The sequence below is a fragment of the Macaca nemestrina genome, chromosome 13 (assembly GCF_043159975.1).
Source record: "Macaca nemestrina isolate mMacNem1 chromosome 13, mMacNem.hap1, whole genome shotgun sequence".
NCBI classification, from domain to species: domain Eukaryota; kingdom Metazoa; phylum Chordata; class Mammalia; order Primates; family Cercopithecidae; genus Macaca; species Macaca nemestrina.
This window is the reverse complement of record NC_092137.1, coordinates 62,377,398-62,399,204: the sequence shown is the minus strand read 5'-3', so window position 1 is coordinate 62,399,204 and position 21,807 is coordinate 62,377,398. Positions and strand designations below refer to the sequence as shown.

Genomic DNA, 21,807 nt, shown 5'->3' with positions numbered 1-21,807 from the left:
AAATAACCCTTTGACCCACAACTCTGCAACTGTCTTCTGTGTTTAACCACAGCGGAAGAAAGGGACAGAAAGAGGAAGAGGGAGAGCAAGCACTCAAGAAAGAACACATATGGCAGACATTAAAATTGGCAATGGCTCCTTGAAGGGCAATTATATAATAAATAAGAAACCCAGTAGCACTGAACATTGCCTGCCAGAGAAGTTCAAAACATCTTCATAAGTAAACCTGTGTTCACCACTCATTCCCACACTTCTGTGGCTTTCTCACAACTATCATTGATACTGCTCCTTTACTTCAAGAGACATTGAATCCCAGAAATAGCTTCTCTGTAGCAAAAGATCATCCAACTTCCTTCCTAAGGAACCACTGGCCCCAATTAAAATTTCTTTTTTTTTTTTTTTTTTTTGAGACGGAGTCTCACTCTGTCGCCCAGGCTGGAGTGCAGTGGCCGGATCTCAGCTCACTGCAAGCTCCGCCTCCCGGGTTTACGCCATTCTCCTGCCTCAGCCTCCCGAGTAGCTGGGACTACAGGCGCCCGCCACCTCGCCCGGCTAGTTTTTTTTGTATTTTTTAGTAGAGACGGGGTTTCACCATGTTAGCCAGGATGGTCTCGATCTCCTGACCTTGTGATCCGCCCGTCTCGGCCTCCCAAAGTGCTGGGATTACAGGCTTGAGCCACCGCGCCCGGCCCTAAAATTTCATATTTTCCTGAAAACTGTGCTGATTATTCTCCATTTGTCCTTTCATATTCATTATCTTCCCGTCTCTGTCTTATTCCATGTCCTGTGAGGCTGTTCTCAAAAAATTGTGTCACCCCTTACAGTTGGGTTCAGGCAAGAGGAGAGAGAGGTTATTATATTAATTCCTCTGGTATTTCCAATATTTTCTATGTAGGGTATCGTTTCTTCATTTCCTATTTACTGGTCTCAATCACTATTTCTTCTGGTTCACAAAGCCAACAGTACACACATAAAGCTAAGTCTCTTTAGACTGCTGAAACATAGAATCACCAAGTACAAACTCCAAGGTTGAGCACAGCAAGGATTGTCATCATGCCTAGGTTGGTAAGAAGGTTGCCCTCCAAGTATTAAATAATAGGACAAGCTAGAACCAATATTTGATTTTTTCTATTATCATTTGATACTGAAAATTTTTTTTTTTTTTTTTAGTTGGAGTCTTGCTGTCACCCAGGCTGGAGTGCAGTGGCGTGATCTCGGCTCACTACATCCTCTGCCTCCCAGGTTCAAGCGATTCTCCTGCCTCAGCGTCCCAAGTAGCTGGGACTACAGGTGCGTGCCACCATGCCCAGCTAATTTTTTGTATTTTTAGTAAAGATGGGGTTTCACCATGTAGGCCAGGATGGTCTTGATCGTGATCCACCTGCCTCAGTCTCCCAAAGTGCTGGGATTACAGGCGTGAGCCACTGTGCCCGGCCTTGAAATATCTAATATGGTAGCACTTTGATATCTGAAGAATGAAAGGAAGGAAAGGAGGGAGGGAGGGAGGCAGGCAGAAGAGTAGGAGAAGGAGGAGGAGAACAACAACATCAACAACTAAGATGAGATTTCATTAAGAATTTGCTCTTTGGTTTAATTCAATCCTGCTTGTCAATTTTTACTTTCGTTTCAATTGCTTTTGGTGATTTCGTCATGAAATCTTTGCCTGTGACCATGTCCTGAATGGTAATGCCTAGATTTTCTTCTAGAGTTTTTATAGTTTTGGGTTTTACAGTCTTTAAACCATCTTGAGAATTTTTTTTTTCTTTTTTTTAGACAGAGTCTCACACTGTCACTCAGCCTGGTGTGAAGTGGCACCATCTCAGCTCACAGCAACCTCTGCCTGCTGTGTTCAAGCAATTATCATGCCTTAGCCTCCCAAGTAGTTGGGACTACAAGGCGCATGTCACCATGCCTGGCTAAGTTTTGTACTTCTAGTAGAGATGGGGTTTCACCATTTTGGCCAGGCTAGTCTCGAATTTCTGATCTCAAGTGATCTGCCTCCCTCAGCTTCCCAAAGTGCTGGGATTACAGGCATGAACCACCATGCCCAGCCTCATCTTTTTTTTTTTTTTTTTTTTTTTGAGATGGAGTCTCACTCTGTCTCCCAGGCTGGAGTGCAGTGGCACAATCTTGGCTCACTGCAACCTCTGTCTCCCGGGTTCAAGCAATTCTCCTTCCTCAGCCTCCTGAGTAGCTGGGACTACAGGCATGTGCCACCACACCTGGCTAATTTTTTTTTGTATTTTTAGTAGAGATGGGATTTCACCATGTTGGTCAGGCTGGTCTCAAACTCCTGACCTCAAATGATCTGCCTGCCTCGGCCTCCCAAAGTGTTGGGATTACAGGCGTGAGCCACTACACCTGGCCCCCTGGCCTCATCTTGAGTTAGTTTTTATATAAGGCATAAGGAAGGGGTACAGTTTCAATTTTCTGCATATGGCTAGTCAGTTCTCCCAGCACCATTTATTAAATATGGAATCCTTACCCCATTGCTTGTTTTTGTCAGGTCTGTTGAAAATCAGATGGTTTTGGATGTGCAGTCTTATTTCTGGGTTCTCTATTCTGTTCCATTCATCTATGTGTCTTTTCTTGTGCCAGTACCATGCTGTTTTGATTATTGTAGCCTTGTAGTATAGTTTGAAATCTGGTAGCATGATGCCTTCAGCTTTATTCTTTTTGCTTAAGATTGTACAGGTTATACAAACTCTTTTTTGGTTCCATATGAATTTTAAAATATTTTCTTCTAATTCTGTGAAGAATGTCAATAGTAGTTTAACAGCAATAGTATTGAATCTATAAATTACTTTGGGCAGTATGGCTGTTTTCATGATATTGATTCTTCCTATCCATGAGCATGGAATGTTTTTGCATTTGTTTGTGTCCTCTCTGATTTCCTTGAGCAGTGGTCTGCAGTTCTTCTTGAAGAGGTCCTTCACTTCCCTTGTTAGCTGTACTCGTAGGTATTTTATTCTCTTTGTAGCAATTGTGAATGGGAGTTCATTCTTTTTTTTTTTTTTTTTTTTTTTTTTTTGAGACGGAGTCTGGCTCTGTCACCCAGGCTGGAGTGCAGTGGCTGGATCTCAGCTCATTGCAAGCTCCGCCTCCCGGGTTCACGCCATTCTCCTGCCTCAGCCTCCCGAGTAGCTGGGACTACAGGTGCCCGCCAACTCGCCCAGCTATTTTTTTGTATTTTTTAGTAGAGACGGGGTTTCACTATGTTAGCCAGGATGGTCTCGATCTCCTGACCTCGTGATCCGCCCGTCTCGGCCTCCCAAAGTGCTGGGATTACAGGCTTGAGCCACCGCGCCCGGCCGGGAGTTCATTCTTGACTTAGCTCTCTGCTTGCCTGTTGTTGGTGTACAGGAATGCTTGTGACTTCTGCACACTGATTTTGTATCCTAAGACTTTGCTGAAGTTGCTTCAGCTTAAGAAGCTTTTGGGTTGAGACCATAGGGTTTTCTAAATATAGGATCATGTCATCTGCAAACAAAGATAATTTGACTTCCTCTCTTCCTATTTGAATACTCTTTATTTCTCTTTCCTGATTGCCCTGGCCAGAACTTCCAATACTATGTCGAATAGGAATGGTGAGTGAGGGCATCCTTGTCTTATGCTGGTTTTCAAGGGGAATGCTTCCAGCTTTTGCCCATTTAGTATGATATTGGCTGTGGGTTTGTCATAAATGGCTCTCATAAATGAAACTATCATCAGAGCAAACAGGCAACCTACAGAGTTGGAGAAAATTTTTGCCATCTATCCATCTGACAAAGGCCTAATATCTAGAATCTACAAGGGACTTAACTTTACAATAAAAAAAAAAACATTAAAAAGTGGGCAAAGGACATGAACAGACACTTCTCAAAAGAAGACATTCATGTAGCCAGCAAACATGAAAAAAAGCTCAACATCACTGATCATTAGAGAAGCGCAAATCAAAACCACAATGAGATACCATCTCATGCCAGTCAGAATGGCGATTATTAAAAAGTCAAGAAACAACAGATGCTAGCAAGGTTGTGGAGAAATAGGAATGCTTTTACACTGTTGGTGGGAATGCAAAATTAGTCCAACCATTGTGGAATATGGTGTGGCGATTCATCAAAGATCTAGAACCAGAAATACCATTTGACCCAGCAATCCCATTACTGGGTATATACCCAAAGGAATATAAATAATTCTATTACAAAGATACATGTATGTATATGTTCACTGCAGCACTATTCACAATAGCAAAGACATGGAATCAACCCAAATGCCCATCAATGATAGGCTGGATAAAGAAAATGTGGTACATACACACCATGGAATACTATGTAGCAATAAAAAGAAACAAGATAATGTCCTTTGCAGGGGACACAGATGGAGCTCAAAGCCATTATCTTCAGCAAACTAATGCAGGAACAGAAAATGAAGCCATTTTCCTTAGCAAACTAATCCAAGAACAGAAAACCAAACACCGCATGTTCTCACTTATAAGTGGGAGCTGAACAATGAGAACACGTGGACACCGGGAGGGAACAACACACACTGGGGCCTGTCAGGGGTGAGGTGGGAGGAGGGAGAGCATTAGGAAAATAGCTAATGCATGCTGGGCTTAATATGTAGGTGATGGGTTGATAGGTGCAGCAAACAACCATGGCACACGTTTACCTATGTAACAAACCTGCACATCCTGCACATGTACCCCAGAACTTAAAATAAAAATTTAAAAAAAGAGAGAATTTGCATCAAAAGTCCTGGATAGCTAAAACATGGCCTTGTTGCTATAACCTGTTCTTATACAATGGATAGCTTATGCTGTATCTTAAAACAATACTTAACAAAAAGAAAATGTGTGACATAATATTTTTTCTTTGGCCTTTGACAAAGTTTCTTTTAACCAATAAATATTACTACCAATGGTCCTTATTCAGGCCATTTTTATCTAGATGCATTCTCATTTCAAACACAACAGCCAATAAGTCCCACATCTACTATGTTCAGAGCGCATGCTAACAAAAGAGAAAAAAATCATACTGCAAATCACAATGCAAGTCATCCTACTGAGGCTGAAAAAGGACTGACATCAGTCAGTCTAGGACTGCAACTTAATTACTGAGCAATTAAATTAAAATAACTCACCCCCAAACTCAATAGATACCCACATCATGTTGAGAGCCATGTGGGACTAAGATAGAGTCTGCAGGAAGTAACAGAATTTACTCTAATAAATGAACAGAGCAGTGCCTCTGCACCTACCAGGTGCTTTCAGAGCCACAGAATCTTCTGGAGGAAGTGTTTATCCGTATTCTCACAATCTCCCAGAAAAGGGCTAAGTATTACAGTATTAGTGTAATACAAAAACATTAATCATCACTGGACAATTACTGATTTTTCTGGAGATGTCATACAGGCATTTCAAAGGATTTTTGTGAGGACAGCTGATGACAGTGTTAGAATACTTAAAAACTAAAAAGCCTGCATTCCCATAAATTCTTTTATTCAAAAATAAACTTTACAAGAAACATGAACTTTCAAATGGCTTACTAGAAACTCAAGGAAGAGACATTTGGTATCTAGGAAATTTCAGATCTATCACTGATGTAAGTTACTGCTAAACAAATCTAAACGATCACCTTTCCAAGGGACACACACAGGTTTAATATAAAATGGCAAAACTGGGAGGCCAAGGCAGGTGGATTGCTTGAGGCCAGGAGTTTGAGACCAGCCTGGGCCACATGGTAAAACCCCATCTCCACTAAAAATACAAAAATTAGCTGGGCTTGGTGGCACAAACCTGTAATCCCAGCTACTCATGTGGATGAAGCACGAGAATCACTTGAACCCAGGAGGCGGAGGTTGCAGTGAGCTGAGATGGTGCCACTATACTCCAGCCTGGGCAACAGAGTGAGACTCTGTCTCAAAAACAAACAAACAAAAGGCATTTTTAAAATAAAATAACATCAGATCTTAATTATTCAGCAATTAGCCAGGTCCTCTGCTGCTTGTCTTCCCCCTCCTTTGTTGGTCCATCTTTTAGATATTTCCACAAGATGGAAAAACAAAGTGAACTTAAACTGGTTAATCTGACCATATCACAGCAGCTCTGCAAAACATTTTCTGGAAAAGGAGATAGGAGCTATTGGGAGGAACTTTATTGATTGATTGATTGATTGAGATGGAGTCTCGCTCCATTGCTCAGGCTGGAGTGCAGTGGCATGATCTCGGCTCACTGCAACCTCCGCCTCCCAGGCACAAGCAATTCTCCTGCCTCAGCCTCCCAAGTAGCTGGGACTACAGGTGTGTGCCACCATGCCCGGCTAATTTTGTATTTTTAGTAAAGACAGGGTTTGACCATGTTGGCCAGGCTGGTCTCAAACTCCTGACCTTGTGATCCGCCTGCCTCAGCCTCCCAAAGTGCTGGGATTACAGGTATGAGCCACCGTGCCCGGCTGGGAGGAACTTTAACCGTGACTTCACACTACTTTGGAAAATCATACCTTATGGTGCAATTAAGGCAGAAGAATATTTTAATTCCCAAATATTTTCCTTCCTTCGATGACTAGGACTACTGTTAGTAGTCCTTGTCAGCCTAGATTATGTTTTTAAAACATAAGTACTCTCAGGAGAGGTCATTAACACCTTTCTATTACTTAAAAATCAAGAGATTTATTTTATCCCAGGAAGAATGAACCATGAAGTCTGCCTTAAAGCATTAAGAGGGACTGAGGCTAGGGGGTGTAGGACCAAACCCCGCAAAGCACAAGATATAAAATAATCAGGAAAATAACAAAGGCAAATCCCTCTCCTTACTCTATAATTCCTATCAGATACATACACAGATCCATAGGTAAAATATTTTCAGTTACTCAGATTCTCTGATCCATACGCTCCATGCCTGCCTGCCTTCTTTCTTTCTCTCCTTCTCTTCCCTTCCTTTCCTTTCCTTTTCTTTTTTTTTCCTTTTTTTTTTGACACGTCTCATTTTGTTGCCCAGGCTGTAGTGCAGTGGTACAATCTTGGCTCACTGCACCCTCCGTCTCCTGGGTTCCAGCAATTCTCCTGCCTCAGCCTCCCAAGTAGCTGGTACTACAGGTGTGAGCCACCATGCCCAGATAGTTACTGTATTTTTTAGTAGAGAAGGGGTTTCTCCATATTGGCCAGGCTGGTCTTGAACTCCTGACCTTGTGATCTGCATGCCTCAGCCTCCCAAAGTGCTGGGATTACAGGTGTGAGCCATCGTGCCCGGCCCATGCCTTTCTTTTTTAAAAATATTTTTTTTCTTAAGGGGTCTTGGTATGTTGCCCAGGCTAGTCTTGAATTCTTTGGGTCAAGCAATCCTCCTGGCTTGGCCTCCCGAGTAGCTGGGATTATAGATGCATGCCAACACAACTGGCTTCCATGCCTTTCTAATCACTCAGTTACCAAGGCTGCTAGGCATCAAGAAAACTTAGGGAACCTTACAAAGGAGGCATTAGCAAGATAATCTCAATAAAAACCAAAGTCTGAATTTACACATACACACATATACCCTACTGCTGCTGTGCTTCCATTTTTATCTGCAGGCTCAGGGCCTGTGCGCTAACAAGGCAAGACTCTAAAAACACTATCCATTCAAAGTTGTTTAAATTTCCAAGAAGAGAGAAAGTGGGACTGTGCCAAGAATAGGACCCAGAGGTTCTTCTTTTGGTTTGAGATTTCTTGGTTAGAAAAAAGCTAGAGCCATAATTAAGCTAGATAGATATTCCTGTCCTGCCAATATGTGGTCAAAAGGAACATGTATTTTGGCCCAGGCCACCCTGCCTTGTTTCTGAAAGGGAGAAAATAGTTTTGATCTTGCAAGAATGAGTGGTTCTTGGGTTGGATGAATTATGTACAGCTAAACCAAGAGTAATCACTATTCTTTTTCCCCTAGAGATTTCAAAGCAGTCTGACATACACTCTGTTCCCTGTTATAGGCCAGTGGATAAAAAAAGGTAAAGGTACCACCAATATTTGTTTCACTACTAGACAAACAAAAAAGAAAAAAGAAACCTAGAGATTTTCCCCAATTATGTGAAGCCCAGAATTTCCCACCTCTTTGATTCAACCTGTCTCACCAGCTAACTCCTGACTCACATCTGACTCCTGAGTTTTGCTACTTTCAAACCCAATTGGTATACATTTAACAGGGTAGAATGGGAACTAATTAGAAATACCTGATTCCGTATTGATTTACATAAGCACCAGGACTTAAGCATTTACAAAGGGATTTTAGAAACATCCAACAAAATAAAACAAAATGTAGCCAAGTTATACAAATACTAAAAGTTAAATACAATTAAATAACTGGCTAATTTCTCATGCATTAAAGGGCTGTAAAAAATTAAATATGGCCAGGTGTGGTGGCTCATGCCTATATTTCCTAGCACTTTGGGAGGCCTATGCAGGCAGATCACTTGAGCCCAGGAGTTTGAGACCAGCCTGGGCAACATGGCAACCCTATCTCTACAAAAAATACAAAAAAATTAGCTGGGCATGGTGGTGGGTACCTGAAGTCCTAGCCAATCAGGAGGCTGAGGTGGGAGGATCACCTGAGCCCAGGAGATCGAGGCAGCAGTAAGCTGTGATTGTGCCACTGCACTCCAACCTGGGTGACAGAGTGAGATCCCGTCTCAAAATAAATAAATAAACAAATGGCTAATTTCTATGTTTTTTCTTTTTTTTTTTGAGATGAAGTCTCACTCCTGTTGCCTAGGCTGGAGTGCAGTGGCACAATCTTGGCTCACTACAACATCCATCTCCCTGGTTCCAGCAATTCTCCTACCTCAGCCTCCCAAGTAGCTGGGACTACAGGTGCACACCACCACACCTGGCTAATTTTTGTATTTTTAGTAGAGACAGGGTTTCACCACGTTGTCCAGGCTGGTCTCAAACTCCTGACCTCAAGTGATCCACCCACCTTGGCCTCCCAAAGTGTTGGGATTACAGGCATGAGCCAACACGCCCAGTCCTATGTGTTTTCAAAACATCACGTCCTAGTTCATTTTACAACTTCTCATTCTAGGCAGGGTTTTTTTTTTTTGGTTTTTTTTTTTTTTTTTTTTTTTTTTGAGAAACAGTCTCACTCTGTTGCCCAGGCTGGAATGTAGTGGCATGATCTTGGCTGACTGCAACCTCCGCCTCCCAGGTTCAGGTGATTCTCCTGCCTCAGACTCCGAAGTGGCTGGGATTACAGGCAAATGCCACCCCACCCAGTTAATTTTTGTATTTTTAGTAGAGATGGGGTTTTACCTCATTGGCCAGGCTGGTCTTGAACTCCTGAACTCAAGTGATCTGCCTGCCTCGGCCTCCCAAAGTCCTGGAATTACAGGTGTGAGCCACTGTGCCTGGCCTTTAGGGAGTGTTTAATGATTACCTGTTAAGATTTTCTATATTTTGCTGGGCATGGTGGCTCATACCTGTAATCTCAGCACTTTGGGAGGCCAAGGTATGTGGATTGCCCAAGCTCAGGAGTTCACGACCAGCCTGGGCAACATGACAAAACCCTGTCTCTTAAAAAAAAAAAAAAAAAAAATACAAAAATTAGCCAGATGTGGTGGCACATGCCTATAGTCCTAGCTACTTGGGAGGCTGAGGCAGAAGGGCTGCTTGAGCACAGGTCAAGACTGCACTGAGCTGTGTCTGCGCCACTACACTCCAGCCTGGCTGACAGGGCAAGACTCCATCTCTAAAAAAAAGAAAGAAAAGAAAAAAGAATTTTCTGTATTTTGAAAAACTTTGGCCGAAAGACATTTGGTTAAAAAATTATTTTTAGGTGCTCTGGTTTGCGTGTGGGAACTCATCTTATTTTTGGCTAAGTAGAACTAGTTCCCATATGACAATGGACAGCATACCTGAAGAACAACCACTGAAGAGCTGAAAGGCAAATCACACTGAACGAGAAATAAATTTCACTTAAATCTCAAAGAAACCAAAATGACAAAACTCTTAGCACATTAAAAAGAGAGTGTTGTTGATTTTAGTTTGAAGTTCAGATTAGGGCCCCTCATCATTCCTGATGAGGTTCATTCTATTTGCAACAACTCATTTGCAAACAACTTTGATAAACAAACTACAATATATTTACATGAAAGAAACAGCGAGGGATTGAAGAAAAAAAAAAATCCACAGCTGCGTGCAGCGGCTCACGTCTGCAATCCCAGCACTTTGGGAGGCCAAGGTAGGTGTATCACTTCAGTCTGGGGAGTTCAAGACCAGCCTGGGCTACATGGTGAAACCCAGTCTCTACTAAAAATACAAAAATTAGCCAGTGTGGTGGCACACACCTGTAATCCCAGCTCTTCAGGAGGCTGAGTGAGGCAGGACGACTGCTTGAGCCCAGAGGTCAAGGCTGTAGTGAGCTGTGATCGGGCCACTGTACTCCAGTTTGGGCAACAGAGTGAGACACTGTCTCGAAAGGAAATAAAAAAAGAAATAATAATAATAATAATAATAAAATAAACAATGTCATCCAGAGCTGCCTGAACAGATGCACATCACTATAGGCTGAACAAAATATGCAATAGTACTTGCTTTCTTTTTTTTTTTTTTTTTTTTTTTTTGAGACGGAGTCTCGCTGTGTCGCCCAGGGTGGAGTGCAGTGGCCGGATCTCAGCTCACTGCAAGCTCCGCCTCCTGGGTTTTTACGCCATTCTCCTGCCTCAGCCTCCTGAGTAGCCGGGACTACAGGCGCCCACCACCTCGCCCGGCTAGTTTTTTGTATTTTTTAGTAGAGACGGGGTTTCACCGTGTTAGCCAGAATGGTCTCGATCTCCTGACCTCGTGATCCGCCCATCTCGGCCTCCCAAAGTGCTGGGATTACAGGCTTGAGCCACCGCGCCCGGCCAGTACTTGCTTTCTAAGGATGATAATCTACAGATTAAGTCGGGGAAACATCATAATACATCTAATACGAAAACAGGAACACAGCATCAGCGATGAATTTGAAACTCCTTGGCAGAGGAGGAAAGCAGAAGTGGTACTAATCAAACCAATTCTGGGATTGCAGTTCTTCTCCAACAAAACGGATCACCAACTTGTTCTGCCATCTATCTATTCCCGGTTTTCTCAGTGTGGTTTCTCGAAGTTAACTTATGACAGCACCATTAGGCGGAAAGAGGCACAGTCAGAAAGTAGCCTTTCTCTTGACCCTTCTCTAAAGAAAGCAAATAAAGCTATGTAAGGAGGGCAAATGTTGAAATGACCAAGGATAAGAGGACTTTCAAATTCAGAAAATGCTGATTTGGGGAAAAAAAGTTTTGGATTTTGTTTTTGTTTTTTTTTTTTTTTTTGGCTGGGGTGGAGTTGTATGGGTTGTGAGCATTAATTTTATTGGGTTTCCCACTGCAAAACCTCTTTCTATCTGTTTATATCTCTGTTTATATATGAGGCAAGGTGGCCTCTTATTCTCTGTATTAGTTTGCTAGAATTGCCACAGCAAAATATCACAGGCTGGGTGGCTCATGCAACAGAAATTTTATTTCTCATAGATCTGGAGGCTAAAAGTCCAAGATCAAGGTGTCAGCTGGTGTGGTTTCTCCTGAGGCCTCTCCTTGGCTTGTAGATAGCTTTTTTCTCTCATGGCCTTTTCTTTGTGTGCAGGTACAGTTGGTGTCTTGTGTGTGTGTGTGTGTTTAAGGACACAAGTCATTTTGGATTTGAGCCCCTCTCCCCCTGCCCCACAGTCTCATTGTAACTTAACTGCCTTTTTATGTGTTTATCTCCAAATACAGTTACATTCTGAGGTACTGGGAGCTGGAATTTCAATATATGAATTTTGGGGGGATGCAACAAAATATTCCCCAGTGCTTAGAGGGTCCTGTGCTTATCAAGCATCTGGGTAAGTGTTTGTGGTTGATGGTGATGATCTCACACCTATTTCCTGATTTGCTGCCCATATGATACAAATAATAATTTCTGGTATTTAGTCCAGAAATAAGAAAAACACACATAGACCAAAGCTATCTGCTTAACTGCCCAGGTCTGCCAGCCCAGTTTGGCAGAAGCCATATCTGGTCTCACCCTCACTGAACTTGATTTTGAAATGTAATTTAATTTACGGGGACTGCCAGGATAAAACCTGTGAGGATGGGGATTAGAAAATGGCACAAAAGAAATCTCTCCTAATCCCTACAACGAGATCCTATTAAGTGCCTTGACTGCCATGCTATATCCCAAAGTCTAGCCCTGAAGACTAACTTAGGATCTGGCACAGCATCCTGAGAGAGAATAATATGGGAATGAGGGATTAGGAGAAAGGATTGTAGTCATTGCATGAAGTTAGTCACCAATCTCTCTAGCTCAAATAGCTTCATGCAAACTTCTGGAGGTGGTGTTAGGCAGACAGGAAGATAGGAGGTTGCTTTATTATCTAAAGTTGAATTCTGACATCACTTGGGTTGCTGGGGCCTTTGTTCAAATGCAATAATCATCCCTCACATTAACAATGTGCCTCACAGTTTAGAAAGCCCTTTCACATGCATGATCTCATTTGATCCTTAGAACAGAACTGTTAAACAGGAAGAGATCAAGCCAGAAGGTAAGGCACTTTGAATAACTGTAAAAATGACAGAATTTGCCCATCTAACCCAAAGCACATTCTTTCAGTCATATTTGGCAGAAAGGTTTTAACAGAAAATGCAATGGACTTTAAGGGCTTTGATATACTTCTAATCTAAGTTAGGGAGGAAAAGAAAGTAAGACCTCATTTACTTAAAATTGCACACAATTCTATAAACTTGGTTTAAAAGTTCCATCCTTTACAAAAGACAGAGTAGGTAGTCAGGTCCCAACTAGGGAAGAAACAAACTTTCTTACTTGGACACCACTCATTCTTTGAAAGCAGTGGAGAGAATAGAAAAGTTGGGGGCAGGAGTAGGGGGCAGGGTATAGGAATCACTTCTGGACCCTTGGGAAAAACGAAATGCCTAAAAAATGAAAAGCCACTAAAGAAAAATCAGCATGGAAGACAGAAGTAGGAGAGATTTTGGTAAAGTCTGACAAATTGGAAGACATTAGCAAATTCAGGGGGAGCCAGAAATCACACAAAATAACATAAAATAATGATGATGATAACTAACAATGGTTAACATTTATTCAACACATATAAAATGTCAAGCATTATGTGAAGTGCTGTACATGTGTTATTTCAGTTAGTGAGAATAATTTTATCCCATTTTACAGATGAGGAAAGTGAGGAAAGATAAGGAGTAATTTGTTCAAAGCCACACAAGTCGTAAGTAGCAGAGCTGGTTTTAAACCCAGATCTATCTGGCTTCAGGACCTGAGCGCTTAACTGTTTCACAATCCTGACTCACATCCATATAGAACATAAACGCCATCATTAATAGTCATTAAGTATACACATGTAAATGTTATTCTAAGATTCAGTTAACTTTAAGAAAGACTCAAAGGAAAGCAGGGTATTGCCAGTCTAACACTCACAGTCAACCTTAAGTAGCCTATAAAAACCACTTTATGGACAGGCAACGAGTACATCCATTTTGGTAGATTTCTAGCATGAATGTAGCAGTGTGATGGCAGCAGCCCGGCTGAGTTAATACGCGCATGAGACCCAGGCAGAGAAGCATGTTATAAAGAGACTCAGTTCCTATTATGAGGCAAGGTGGTCTCTTATTCCTTCTTTCTGTGGGTGTGTGTGGGGGCAAAGAGGAAGGCAGGGAGGATCCAGTATATAGCTACTTATTACCATCAGCAGCAGAACTGGAGGCAAGGTTCATTTTTGTCGTTCTTTTTTTTTTTTTTTTTTTTTTTTTGAGACAAAGTTTTCACTCTTGTTGCCCAGGCTGGAGTGCAGTGGTATGATCTCGGCTCACCGCAACCTCCGCCTCCTGGGTTTAAGCAATTCTCCTGCCTCAGCCTCTCGAGTAGCTGGGATTACAGGCGCATGCCTCCATGCTCGGCTAATTTTTGTATTTTTAGTAGAGATGGGGTTTCGCCATGTTGGCCAGGCTGGTCTTGAACTCCTGACCTCAGGTGATCCGCCTGCCTCAGCCTCCCAAAGTGCTGTGATTACAGGCATGTGTCACCACACCCAGCCAAGAAAAACATCTTAACTACAACTTAACATAGTTTCTCTGTAAAATTATAGTCTCTGTTTATCTCACCAACTTGGTTTGGCAACTTCTTTACCAATGGAGGAAGCAAGAACAGAATATAGTCCTAGCCGAGATGCCTTAGTTGGGTTTTGCTGGTTTCTGAAGAATTTTAGCCACACTTATAAAGTGTAACACATCTGAAATACTGTTGTTATATAATTTCAAGCACATAAAAAATACAACAGGGCCGGGTACAGTGGCTATGCCTGTAATCCCAGCACTGTGGAAGGCCAAGGCAGATGGACTGCTTGAGCCCAGGAGTTCAAAACCAGTCTGGGCAACACGGCAAACCCCATCTCTACAAAAAAACACAAAAATTAGCTAGGCATGGTGCCTCACGCCTGCAGCTACTTGGGAGGCTGAGGTGAGAGAATCAATTGAACCCAGGAGGCAGAGGTTGCAGTGAGCCAAGATCACGCACTCCTGTCTGGGTGATAGCAAGACCCTATCTCAAAACAACAACAACAACAACAACAAACCCCCCCAAAAAAAAACCCCACCAAAATTATGACTCTCCTATATTCTACCCAGATTCACCAATTGTTCAATTGTTTATATTTTACTATATTTGCTTTATCAGTCGTTCTCTCACACACAACCACTTGCAAGTACATGATGTCATGCCCCTTTATCTCTAATTAGCTTAGTATATATGTTCTAACTTACATAGCCACAGTTATATAATATTGACAAATACTATCTAATCCAGTCTATATTCAAATTTTATCAAATGCCCCAGTAATACCCTAAATAGACTTTTTCCCAGAATCAAATCTATAATCACACACTGGATTTAGATGTCATAACTCTTTTATCTTTTACTCACACTATTATTCCCACATTGAATGTCCTCACTACTTCTTTATCTTTCAAGGCCTAGATTAAGTTCCATTTTCTTAATGAAGATTTTCCTGATACTCCAGTCAAACAGGACTCTCCCTCCTCTGAATTAGTGGAAAATTTAATGATCTTATAAACGTGAGAAATATTGCACACTATGTGTGTGTGTGCCTAATCTATTGACTAGTTCCTCTTCCCAGTGATTAGTGAACATAGGCTTTGACATCATACAGACCTAAACGGAAATCTAAATAAAGACTCCACCACTTTCTAGCTGTGTGGTTGGCTAGGTTTTAGTTTCCTAATCTGCAAAAGAGTGGTTTTAACTGATTTAACAAATAAGGTTGTTGTGAGAATTTAATGATAATGCATTTAAAGCAACTTCACAGTTTTTTTGGTGGTAAAACTGTGCCTTACACCTCTGATTTTTTACCATAGTATCTCATACTCAACAATATTAAAAAATATTGGCCAATTAAGCACTATCTCTGTTTACTTTCCCAAAGGGAAAAATAAGTGCTTTACTCTGACACTAATGCACTGCACCCCTGGCAATCTAGTCTGACCAAGGAACCTCACCGCCAGCCTGAAATCTGCAGCAGTATCCTGCTTCCTGGATGTTCCTAATGGCTACCTCCTGATACCCTGCTCCTGCCTGTACAACACATGCATTGGCTAGGGGAAGAATACCAGAAGCACCAGAGTCAAGTGTGTTCCTTTCCTCCAAGCTCTGGGCATGACACTGGCCAGTGCAGCAGAGTGGAGAGTATGACAGGGCACCAAACACAAACAAGACTCCAGTCTGGAGCAGCTGAGAACGTGAGCCTGCTTAGGGGACTGCTAATGAGCACTGACTAAAAGCAGGGTCCAGAGCTCAGGTGCAAACTCTGTCTTTCCTGTCTACCCATCACTGGCAATCCTAAGAAAGAAGGGGAGAGTATTCAAATCAAGCAATTTTCTTATAATCAAACTGGGAGATAATTTTAATATTCAAAAATAACACTGAAAAACCAGGAAGTCCACAGTTAAGACACCACTCACAGTTCATTTCCATAATTCCCCTGCCCTCTTGATAACAGCCAGGGAGGTGGTATGCAGAACATTTCCAATCTATTGTTTTAGTATAATAATCTCATCCTCTCCACCTCTGAGAAAATACCAATAAAATTATTCTGCTTATGTTCAGTCAATCCTCTATGTAAGAGATTAGAACACAACAAAACAAGAATTACAGCAGCTGCATCAATTCTTCAAAGTACAGAAGTATAAACCCACCTCGAGATTTGGGATCAAATATAATTTGGGGTTTTCTATGTTATTACTCAAGTATTCTATCATTTTTCTGTTTTTCCTTCTGTCAATCAGGACTTCAAATGAAAGTAAAATGCTACCTAGGGATAAAAATATAACACGAAACAAACCAGAAAAATCCCTGAATCCTTCACTTCAAACTGAGAGGACAGGCCTCCAGCAAAGCTAATGGAAAATTATATCCTCATAAATGGGCTGTAATGAGGGTTTACATTTGCCATCTGAAAAGAGAAAAGAAAATTCTAAAGCAAAGCCTTTATATTTCTCTTCATCAATGAAGAGTAAAAATACTGTAACACAAATATAAAATGAAACTTCCAATAATTCTGCCACTTATAGAGCAAAGGCCCTAAGTCTGAGTCTGCCCCTGAGAAATACTTATTAAACAACTGCAGGCTAAATCAATGTGATGACGATGAACACACTATACCCTGAAGGATGTTAGCATCTATTTCTTAGAATATAATGGCTCAGGCCAGGCGGGCACAGTGGCTTATGCCTGTAATCCCAGCACTTTGGGAGGCCAAGGCAGGTGGATCACCTGAGGTCAGGAGTTTGAGACCAGCCTGGCCAACATGGTGAAAACCCCATCTCTACTAAAAATACAAAAATTAGCTGGGTGTGGTGGTGGGTGTCTGTGATCCCAGATACTCAGGAGGCTAGGGCAGGGGAATCGCTTGAACCCAGGAGGCGAAGGCTGCAGTGAGCCTGGGTGACAGAGAGAGACTCTGTCTCAAAAATAAAAATAAAATAAAAATAAAAACCATAATGGCTCTATCGGAAATTTCCAGAAAATCATATATACTTTTTTTTTTTTTTTTGAGACAGTGTCTTGCTCTGCTGCCCAGGCTGGAGTGCAGTGGCACAATCATAGCTCATCATAATCTTGATCTCCTGAGCTCAAGTAATCCTCTTGCCTCAGTCTCTTGAGTAGCTAGTACTACAGGCACTCACCACGACATCCAGCTAATTTTTTTATTTTTTATTTTTTTGTAGTGATAGAGTCTTGCTATGTTGCCCAGGCTAGTCTTGAATTCCAGGCCTTATGTGACCCTCCCACCTCTGCCTCCCAAAGTAGGGGGACTATAGGCATGGGGTGCCCAGCCCATATATTCTTTTGTAGACATTGTTAATTCAAGGAGAAAAATCTCTTCTCAGTTCACTCCACTGCATCACTCACGAGATCTTAATATAATGCTTAAAAGTTCAGTATATTTAGAGCATTTTGAAGATTAGGGTTAGAAAAGAGTCTTTGCATGTAAATGCTGTTCTGCTAAACATTTTAACTACCAGCTCTGTTTTCTTCAAAACAGGTACTTGGCTCTTAATAGTGACAAACAGTCATGTGAAAGACTCCTGGGGCCTGACATTGTTCTGGAGAAACAAAAAAGTTCTCACATTAGGGAACAGCACCAACTGCTTCAGGCTATGACAAGCCCCAAAACATAAATCCCTTCCTGCATGTTTTTACAGTGTTACTTAACATCCTGAGAGCTTTGTGCTCTTCCAAGAGTCTTTTTCTCCCTGTAAGGACCAGGCACACTGTTTGCCCTCTTTTCCCGTCTTAAGAGAGGTCTTTATTCAACATGACCACCCACTGCACTCAATATTTGGAATCAGAAAAGGCCAGGTTCAACCATGAAGAAACTGGCAAAGTCTCAGGACTAAACAGTAAGCCCTTCTTAACCTTTTAAAATTGGATTTCTGCACTTGCTTTTCCTGAAAATAGTAGACTTGCTGATGTACTGGTTCAAACACATCAGTGTATCTTCCTCACCTACATTACCAAAGAACTTGTAGAAGGCTTCTTACTGAAGTCCTGAATCTGACTATGAATACAATTTAATAAAGCAGTGCTTCCCAACCTCTCTCACTTCATGGTACACACAGACCTTGAAAAATGGCACCTCTTTGAAAGCTCTGAACTAAAGGAACTTGAAAGTATTGATGACTACTAATGGGACTATTGGGGCTCAACACCTCCCCCCCAAAGCATGGCACTTTGGCATGCTGAGTACTTTTAACTAAAAGAGACTGGATGGCCCCAGAAGTAGCCTCAGAAGCCAAGCCTCTGACTTTCTCCTGCCCTCCTGTCTCCCTCCCCTCTTTCCCGTTTCAAGTCATAGAAACCAGAATTCTTCTTCCCCAGTGTGGGTCACAGAAACTAGAACCCCTCTCCCTCAAAGCAAGCCATAAAACCTAAAAAGGTCACTCTCTCCCTTCTAAACCCTTATTCCAGAGGGTCCTGCCCCATATCTGGGAGGAAGGAATGCTACACAGACAGGCCAATAAGAATCTGAACAGAAAGGCCTTGCTGAGTTTCCCCCCTCAGTCTATTACCATTAGAATATACCCTATGTACATTTCTACGCAACTGTCCATTCTTTATCATACCTAAGCATAAAAACAGTTTTCCCTATGTCTTGGGATCTTCATTCTGAAGCCTCCCCTGTCACATAAAGCTTTGATGAAATAAATTTATTATGCTTTTCTCTTGTTAACCTGTCCTTGTTGGAGTGTCAGCTGTGACCCTTATGATGGGTGAGAAAAGGTATTATACTTTTTCCATCTTTACAAGGCTTAGGATATGCCACCCCAAAATGTGCCTCATTAGCATAAGGATTATTTTGAGAAATTTGTAAGTGAAATGTACATCTATAGAGGAAATCTCCATTCGTAAAGGTATCTCCCTCTCTGCACCAGGAAAAGAAAGATGACTAAATCACTAGAGACTCAATCAATAGAGAATACAGACTTAAATCTGCATTAATAAACCTTACCTTTGTTTTATGGTGCTTTTTGTGGCCATCTTAGCTGCGCCTTTCCCCACTCTTTTTTTGTTTCAGAGAATGACAGTATTTAAGCCTGATGTTTACCCCTTTGAGATCTACCCTAAAGATTTACTCATCTCTCTGGGTTATTTATCATATATACAAGAGGTATATGTTATTAAATTTCCATTTGTTTTTCTCTTGTTAATCTGTATTTTTTGAAGGGTATCCCAGATAAGAACTCGTGAATGGTGGAGGAGAAAATTATTTTTCCTCCCTATACTACAAAAGGTTAAAGTACAAGCAGAATTGAGAGAAAGGTATACAAAGATAAACATATTTGCCATCTAACACGGAGACTTTAATCACATAAACATAATTGTCTCAACTTCACGTGGCTCAGGGTCAATGTCCACATTGCCTCACAGGGCTGATCACTCTTCACTTCTGTCAGACCTCAAGGAGAAAGGGGATGTCAGAAAAGCAGCCAGCATTTGACTTGGGGCAGTCAGTTGTCAATGTAAGAATCACAAAACTGTAAGTCAGTGAATTAGGCATAAAAAACTAAGTGTCTTATACCTGCCAGGCATAGTCGTAGACAATGGGGATTCAGCTTTAAATAACAGTGTCTGCCCTTCAGCCAGGTGTGGTGGCTCATGCCTGTAATCCCAACACTTTGGAGGCTGAGGCAGGAGTAGATGACCAGACTGGGCTATATAGTGAGACCCCATCCCTATAAAAAAATAAAAAATGAGCCAGGCATGTTGGTATACCCCTGTAGTCCTAGATACGCAAGAGGCTGAGGTGGGAGACTGACCCCAGGAGGTCAAGGCTGCAGTGAGCTGTGATTGTGCCACTGCACTCAGTCTGGGCAACAGAGACCCTGTCTCCCACTCCCGCCAGAAAAGGGCAATTTCAATAGATTATGTAGGGCTAGATGTGGTGGCTCACACCTATAATCCCAACACCTTGGGAGGCAGGAGGATCACTTGAGGTCGGGAGTTTAAGACCAGCCTAGGCATGTGATAGCAAGACCTCATCATCTCTACCAAAAAAAAAAGATCAAGATCATGTAGATTAATACTTTTCACGTCATGAGAAAACTATTAGCCACCTCCCAGGCAGTTTATTCAAGGAAATAAAGACAATGGAATAAATTACAGATAGAGGCTGACCCAGTTCCAAAATTCAATTCTCACATTCTTATCTAGTTGTTAGGGTTAGTGGAGTTACCTCTGTCCTTTGATAACATACAAAAACAGGATGACATCATTTATAGGGAGATCATGAAGACCTAGACAGTATAAAATTACAAAGCACAAGACCAGAAATCAGAAGACTGAAGTTATAGGATCTACTTCCAATTCTATCACCTAATACTCATGGGAATTTACATAATTAACTTAAAACTCTTAGAGCCTGACTTTCTTCATTTATTCTATCCCACTTCATAGGGTTTTTAGAAAGTTTTAAGAAGGCAGTAGAATAAAAGCACCTGAAAATATTTAAAGCATTGGACAAATGCTAACTATAACTGACAAATCAAAATGTTTATAAGAAGACTCAAATGAGAAGAGATGGGCGTAGCTACATTTAAGACCAAAATGAGTTCCTGCTCCTATATATTAGCTGTTTTAAAACCTTAGCTTCCATTCTATTGTCCCCAAGAGCTTTGGAGGAAATGGATCCCAAAAAATGACATCAGGGCTTACAGAGTGCTTTTTGGTGATTACCCTCAACCTCACCGAGCCAGATCAGAAAATTACTTTCTGAAAGGTTTTTCATTTCTTGGTATGCTAATTACTTTCAATTAAGAGATAGGAAATAAGTATGAAGTCACTTCTCTTAGCTATTAAGTCATTATCAAGCACCTTGATAATCTCTGTTCTTCTTGGAATACTGCCCTTTTGGGTATCTCTATCTTAAATTCAATTGCCTGTGGGACAGACAGGCCAAGTAGACAGTTAAAGCTGGCTGGGGCAATATGGGGAGAGTGAGGAGTGGTGGGATTGAAGTGCTGAGTACAGTATCATCTAGAAGGATAATAACTTCTCAGCTCTAGCCTGTTATTTATAGAAAAGTGGGCCCAGTGTTGCCAGATCTTTGTTATTTCAAAAGATTACGGAAACTACATTTTGTAACACACGCCCAATTTTATTTTATTTGCACAATGTTTACAGTTATCTAGGTCTACTACAAATGGAAGGATATAAGAGCATACCACTCCAAAATATGCCACCTTCGCAGAATGATTTTTTTGAATTGAAGGCAATTGATAAACAGGAGAAATGCTTTGCCTAAAAGCAGAACATAAATCTCCTTTGTGGAAATGTCCCTACCTTTTATACAGGAAGGGCAAAATGACTCTTAATCACCTGAGATGATTCTAGAGTCTTATTATTATTAGCTCATAGATGGCAAGAGATCAATCTGCCTAACAAACCTCCCTAAAACAACCCCTATATTTACCTTCCCTAGAAAGATCAAACCCCTTTTTTGTCTTGTACATCTCCACAATTTACCACTTTTTGTTAAAAATGGTATATAAGATCTCAGGCCTAACCACTTTAGGTCTTTATTTTTTTTCTATGAAGTCCTCCACATGCACATGTAATAAACCGTTTCTCCTGTTAATCTGTCTTCTGTCCGTTTAATTGGCAGGACCCCAGACACTGAAACTACAGGGCAGAGAAAAATTTTCTCCTCTCCTACAAAAATTATAGTGCAGAATTCTCTGGCTATGAAAGGATGAGTTATGTATTTAAAAA

General features: G+C 41.4%; 1 protein-coding gene and 2 long non-coding RNA genes across 12 annotated transcripts in view; 2 read left to right on the top strand and 1 right to left on the bottom strand.

The window, feature by feature from the left end:
• LOC139357873 (uncharacterized) overlaps positions 1-2,175 on the top strand; it is a 73,486-nt gene extending 71,311 nt beyond the window's left edge. The window contains exon 3 of the long non-coding RNA XR_011611796.1: positions 1,171-2,175. This is a non-coding gene — a long non-coding RNA (uncharacterized lncRNA). The remainder of the gene's footprint in view (positions 1-1,170) is intronic.
• The window catches only part of LOC105465113 (copper metabolism domain containing 1), a 248,464-nt gene that overhangs the window by 6,445 nt on the left and 220,212 nt on the right, over positions 1-21,807 (bottom strand). The window contains exon 4 of one of the 10 annotated variants that reach the window (XR_011611791.1): positions 20,273-20,333. The exons of the other annotated variants lie outside the window; for them this stretch is intronic. The gene's annotated coding sequence lies outside the window, so the exon portion shown is untranslated. The remainder of the gene's footprint in view (positions 1-20,272; positions 20,334-21,807) is intronic. 10 annotated transcript variants of the gene reach the window in all.
• On the top strand, positions 11,299-15,597 carry LOC112423710 (uncharacterized). Its single transcript, XR_003014241.2, has 3 exons — positions 11,299-11,839; positions 13,183-13,234; positions 15,464-15,597. It is a non-coding gene; the product is annotated as an uncharacterized lncRNA (long non-coding RNA).